Here is a 7348-nt window from a genome sequence, read left to right as displayed (position 1 = left end):
CTCCAAGCCTAATCTACCCAATGTACCTAAGCCCTCCAAGCTCCTACTCCAACGAGGTTACGCCGAACCTATTTCTTCTTTAGCTTGCCAGATTTCGCTACTTGACCATAGCATCTACCAATATGAAATTGGTCCCTTCTTAACTGCTTCTCAAACACCAAATGGCCACCTTACATATATGGGTATGGTGAGAAAAGGTTTTGGTAATGTACCTCTCAAGGATTTGACAATGGAGAGGAAGAAAGTAGAGGAATTTGAAGAGTCTCTATGTGAAGATTGTGGATGAATCAATCTTATTTTTCTCTAGAGTTTCTCTCTCAAAATTCTCTCTGGAAGCTCTCTCAAAATCGTGGGTATAAGGGTATATATATAATAGGGTGAGAAGGAATGTGAAAAGTCAGTTTTTCCCAAACAGGGTGTTCTGGCGACTTGACCTCGCGACTGGGTTGAGTCGCGAGTTCAAGCCACAAGCTAACGGCCTAGCCAGTCTGGGACTTTTGTCCTATAGTGCAACAGCTAGCGCGACTCTTCAGCTTCTGGCATGCTTGGCACGTGTGTAACTTTCTAGCGGCTTGCAAGCCGCGAGCCACCTGCGAGATCTAGTCGCGAGTCCCTGTTTCTTTGCATAATCTTGAGCATTTTTTCACACTCTCTCACACGCTACCCTTACATGATTCTCACCTAAATACAAGGTTACTAATTGCTAAAATACAAGCAAATTTGGCACGGAATAAAGCCAACAAGATGGTTGATAAAATTCAACCTTACAATCATGTTAATTTTTTTTCTTAATCCTGTTTTTTTTTTTATCTTTATTTTTTTCAAATAGTATGAAAGCCTATCAATCTATGGTAGGCCATTTACTGGTCTCTGCCTCAATTGAAGCCTTCCTTTTCAAATCAAAGTTTTTTTTACCACCAAACTCATAATAAACATGAACTAATCAAATCCACAATAAACCCCATTTTTTGTGTGTCAAAAGAACATTACTGTACATTTTTAGACCCCATAAAATACAACCAGATTAACCTAGTTAATTAGCCAAGTGATTACTTAGTCAAATTATTCAAATCTAAGTTAACACAAATATATCATATCATGTAAAGTGCGAAAAATAAATAACACAACGATATAATAATCCAGGAAAACCAAACCGGTAAAAAACCTGAGGAGGATTTACCTAGCTATCCTCAAGGTGAAACAAATCCACTATGAAGAGTTGAAGTTTACACAATAGCGACTTAGACCACTAACATCCTATTGCTACCTTGAGTAGGAAACTTACTATCACGACCATGTGACAGCTCCAAGTCCATGAACTACTTCACTTGGATTCATAGCAAGCATAAGTACTCCCACTTGTGTATCTTTAAGCTCTTTATGCAGCAACCGAACTGATCGTCAAGCTCTTGACATAATCTTGATTCTTGATAACCCTAAGTACATGTGAAGGCAAACACCTCTAGATCTCACAAGATATTCACATACACAGCATAAACAACAACAATAAAACGTAGCTAGGATTTTTCCTTTTATACATAAGACAAAACATAAAACCCTACACGTCAAATAGGCTTGGGCTAAGTGGAAAATTTTGCAGAAAAACAATCTGCATGAGCTTCAATCAATCAAGTCTAATTCTCAATCGATCGAGCTAGGCAGATTTACACAGTAAATCCTACAATACACTCGATTCCAACTTTACACATAAACATACTTTGAGCAAGTCGAAAACAAGACTAAACGTTTTGATCATGGTTTGCCAACATTAGAAAATGAAGTTCTAATACATTTAAACCTAAAGTCTTAGAACCCAACAAATTACTATTCACTCTATCTTGTGCAAATTCCATAGCAAGTATCTTCGTCGCCTTTCAAAGGTTCTTCATTTCAAATTCTAAAGTCAACTAGTCACCTCATCCAATTAGATGTTCAAACTTGTAATTAGGTTTCTTAATTTGATAAGTGGAACTTCAATTTGACAAAAAATCATTAAGAACATCAATAGCACAAAATTTGGCCTAAGTCCTAATCTTAATGATTTTAATTCTTTGATTTATCCCAAATCTTGATGTTTTTCTCCCAATTGGTGTTACCATACCCTAAATAAATATCCCAATTACTTATTATTATATCCAATTTGGTTACATCCTAACCGAATTGAAAAACCATAATTTTAATAATAAGCCTAATACCTTACTATATCTTTTGTTAAATCCTATAGTGAAACATTGAGAAAATTAAGAGTTTAAATACTTAATTGAGACCCTTAATTACATTATTGAGCAATCAATTTGAAAAATGGATAAACAAAAAATTCCCAATTTGTCTATATCTATACATATTTAAAAGCTGAAGCGTAGCATTTATTGTTACTACGCTCTTGTTAAGCCACATTAGCGGCCACACTAGCTTTTTTTTTTTCTTTTTCTTTTTTCTTTCCTTTTGCAATTAGCATTTTCCCATTTATTACACCATCACATTATATAAATAAATATATATATATATATATATATATTACTCTCTCTCTCTCTCTCTCTTAATTAATGTTTCCCTAAATTTTTTCTTTCCCATAAATTCAATTGACCCTTAATTCAAACTTCCTTCAACTCTATGACTCTCCCTCTCTCCGATCAAGCAGTCATGAAAACCATTCAATTGCCACCCTATTATAATTTTTTTTAACATAAATTCAATTCACCTTTAATTCAAACTTCCTTCAACTCTATGACTTTCTCTCTCTCTCCCTAATCAAGCAGTTATGAAAACCGTTCAAATGCTATTATAATTTTTTTTCAAACTATTGATTAGTTGCCTATATATATTTGCAATTGTTCTACCCCCACTTTTGCAAATTTGGAAAGTTCATCTCATGTTAGTTCTTTTTCTTTTTTATCCCGCATATTCTTTAGGTTTTCCCGGTTAATTTTGTTGGTGATGTGCAATCGGAGATCTCAAGTACCAACAACATTGGTTCCCATAAACCAACAAAAATACTCTCAAAGCCATGCTAAAGAATAAAATAAAATAATTTTAGTGGGATCTAGCTACTATCGTTTATTCAAGTCTCACTCTTTTGGAGCTCATAATTGGAAACTAAATGCAGTTGCAAAAGCAATAACGGAGTTGATACTGATACTTTTGAGTTATGTATGAGTAGGCTTCATTGGAGCTATTTTTTCCATTGCTACAATTTTTTCATACAATGCTACTTTAAGTCCACCAAAGAAATGTACAGGTCTTTATGTATTACATTGCAATGTCATTCTTGGTTTTTTTTTTTTTTTTTTTTTTTTTTTTATTTATCAGAATCTTCTTGCTAGAATTTTCGTGGTAGTGATAGTTATCCCTAAATCATTATCAATAAGAAATTTAAAGGTTTTGGCATATGTCAATATCCAATGACCATTAAAACTCCAACGAGAAGTGGTGCATTTTGCATTGAATCTATGTATGCTACTTATTACATGATAATAAAGTGGGTGATAGAAGAAGAAAAATATCCAATACCAACGTTGATTTCTCTTTTGATTTTATCACTATTGATCAAATTGAGTTCCTTTTATGACAAACATGATGAGCATTGACACTTCAGGAATTGTTGCACTATAGGAACTGCAAAAAAATTGGTTTTCTTAGGGAATAGAAGTAGGGAATCACCTTACATTTCAGTATTTTTGATTTTTTTAGTTTATTTAGAACCTAACCTATTCCTGATTTCTTTTTTTCTTTTGTTGTTTCCAGTTAGCTATGGCCTATCTAAGGTAGCAAGTGATAGACAAGCTGAAGTTTGCTAAATTTGTAGATAATTTATTTCTTTCATTTTTTTTTTATTATAAAATTTTGAGATATCATTTTTGTGTTTTGGATATTAAGGAGACAAATTTGGATTTTTACGAGATTTTATTTACTTATTCATTTTTAAACTTTTGAATCATGGTTTTGTTGGGTTTTGGGTTTCGATTATAAAAGAGTTTGTATACATTTTTCTGTTTGATATGAGGGTGAGAAAATTTGGGTATATATATTCCTTTTAGGTTTAGAATCATAGTTTTGCAGGGATTGGGTTTGGGAAAAATTTCACATTTTTGTGTTTTTTTTTTTAATTATAAAATTTTCAGATACGTTTTCTATATTTGAGGTATTAAAGATAACCTTTTTTTTTCTTCAAAAATGTGGATTTATTGTATTTTAGGTCTTGAAAGTAGTTGTTTCATTTTTTTTCCTATGGCTTATCCATTTTTTATATATGTTTTCTATGCTTTTGATATAGAGAGAGAAAGGTTGGAAATTAAGAAAATTTGTCAAATTTCTAACATAGCTTATGTACAAAATTATATCAATAAATATTATATGGGAAATAATATTTTTATGCTTCACCTTTTGAGTTCTTAATTAAGATTGTTTTTTTTTATTATTATTCTTTCTTGCAAATTTACTTTAAGTTGACGAATCATTGTATTTCTTATAACTCTATTTTGGTTTAATACTTTTTGATGTTGTATTTTTTGAGTTCCCTATCATAAGTCCTCTCTCTCTCTCTCTCTCACTTATAGCTTTTGTTTAATTATTTTTTGAGTTAATACTTAGTCCTTTTAGAAGTGAGAATTTGAATATATATCAAAACACAATCTTGGCTATGTGTTTGAATGTGCCTACCAATTATTTGAGTAATATTAAGTATAATTTTGTGATGAGTTTTGATTATAATGATAGTCTCCTTTAAGGGAATGAGAAATTTGAATAATATATTTGAAACTTAAAAAATTTAGTTGTAAAAAAAAATTATGAAACATAACATACTATAACATAATTTAGAATAATATGGACCACTTACATAAAAAGTCTAGAAATTGTTTAATTCTTTGTGAGAGTAAATTATTTTCAACAAATTTAGGAAAGAAAATTATAAATTATATCAAAATTCCAAAATAATTATCTATTCCCACGCACTGTGTGGGTCTACGACTAGTCTATATCTATATTACTAAAAGCTAAAGCGTGGCATTTATTGCTACTAAGCTCATGTTGCGCCACCTCATCACCACATCATTCGTCACATACTTATTATTTATTCCTATGTTTTTTACAAAGATATAAATATATATATATATATATATATATAGATTATTGACTTTATATGTTCATCTTTATTGGTTTTAACATCTATATATATTTCTTTTTTATTTCCAATTTTCCTATAATTTTTTTTACATTCACTTATTTTTTGAATATTTACATTTTCTTCAACCTTTCTTCTTCCCTTACTTTTTCATCTCCCCACTACCCTCTACTTTAATATTACTATTTATTTTTCCCTTCATCTTCCTTTATTTGTCTCTTCTTATCCCTTCCCTTTTACTATAAATTTGTCATTCTTTTCCATTCTTTGCATAGTTTTCTCTCACAAAAAGGTTCTCTCTCTCTCTCTCTCTCTCTCTCTCTCTCTCTCTCTCTCTCTCTCTCTCTCTCTCAACGCTTTGGTGGATTTTTATTTTTAATTACTTCTCCTCTTTAGGTTAATAAATTTTGTGTTTTTAAGAACTCTAATTTAGGTTGATACAATTTAGTTTTGTGTTTTAAGTTATTATTATTATTTTGCTCTTTGATTGTTAAATTTTATCCGATTACATTATAAAAATTTAAAGATAGCAGATAAAAATAAAATAGTATTCCATTACATAGCATAATTTGGATAGTTTAGTGTTTATTGTTATATCTTTTAATTTTTCTTATTTTTTTCTTCTCTTCTATTTTACTCAATATTAAAATTCAACCACATCCCCCTTATCATTAAATTATTTATATTTTCTCTCTCTTTTTGTTTTAAAAAATAAAAAATGTAATATTTTACTTAAATTCAAATAAAAGAAAATTGAGCTCATCAAATTGTACTCATTTGTTTTAACATTTACACTTTCTCCAACTTTTCTCCTTCTCTTTACCTTTTTATCTCCCCAAATATTCTAACTTGATATCACTCTTCCTCTTTCCTTTTATCTTCCTTTATTTTGTTTCTTTTTATTTTCATCCTCTTAGTATAAATTTGTCATTCACTCTTCAATTCTTTACATAATTTTCTCTCACAAAAAAAGTGGTTATTTTCCACTCTTTCTCCCTCAATTTTTTGGTGGATTTTTATTTTTCTTGTATCTCTATTTTAGCTTGATAAAGTTTTGTATTCTTTAGAACTCTATTTTGGTTGATGGGATTTAGTTCTGTGTTTTAAGTTTTTTTTTTGTTTTTTTATGACTTTGATTGTTAAATATTATCATATTGCATTATAAATAATTAAAAATAGTATATAAGAATGCACTATTATTATATTACATAGAATTATTTGGATAAGTTAGTGTTTATTGTTATGTATATTATTTTTATTTTTTTTCTCGTATCATTTTATTTCACATTTAAATTCAGCCACATCCCCCATATATATCATTAAATTATTTATATTTCCACTCCTTTTTTATTTTAAAATTTTTAAAATATAATATTTTGCCTAAATTAAATAAATAAAATTGTCCACATTAAGTGGTGTAATGCTAGGGAAACACTCTTTCTCACACCCAATGCATCAAAGGAAGAATGAAATACAAAACAAATCAAGTTAGAGACACTAAATTTATAAAAAAAAATAAAAATAAAAAATAAAAAACTAATAATGCATATTTAATGTCATAGAATCATCATCAAATTTTGGAAAACGATAGGCTGCCAATGGAGAGAGAGAGAGATGGTATAGAAAAAAACCAATACAAAGTAATAAAGAGTAGATAAAAAATACTACCTCTCATTTTCATAAAATATTACTTTCAAAAATCTAATGAACAATGCTACCTCTCATTTATCGTCTTTATTATGCAAATTATCAGTTAGTAAATATATGATAATGGTAAGAAACGTTACAAATGAGATCACTAAAAAATATATATATAATTAATTAGCCACTATTATTATGGAGTAGTAATTTATAATTTTACGCATCCAAAAAAGTGGAATATATAGAGTTTTCTTAAAGGTATGTGTAAAGATTCACCATATGTGTGTGAGTATAAAGGAAAAAAAGGTATATTTAAGGTTTTTATTAACATAAAAACTAATGAAAAACTAATGGTTAATAACTAAAATTATAGTATTAATAAAATATTTAATGAGACCATCCTAAAACAATTATCACGCATAACGCACAGGTATGCAACTAGTATATATAAAAGTAGAGACCTCACGTGAGAAAGCATGAGGTTCTGCCAAGTGGGACATTGTATGCCATTGTTTTCATTTAGGCTTCCACATTATTTACATTTAGCATTTATGTCAAACTATCAAGTAATGACAAATGCATTTA

Source organism: Quercus robur, chromosome 8 (genome assembly GCF_932294415.1).
Source record: "Quercus robur chromosome 8, dhQueRobu3.1, whole genome shotgun sequence".
NCBI classification, from domain to species: Eukaryota; Viridiplantae; Streptophyta; class Magnoliopsida; order Fagales; family Fagaceae; genus Quercus; species Quercus robur.
Note: the sequence above shows the minus strand (reverse complement) of the source record.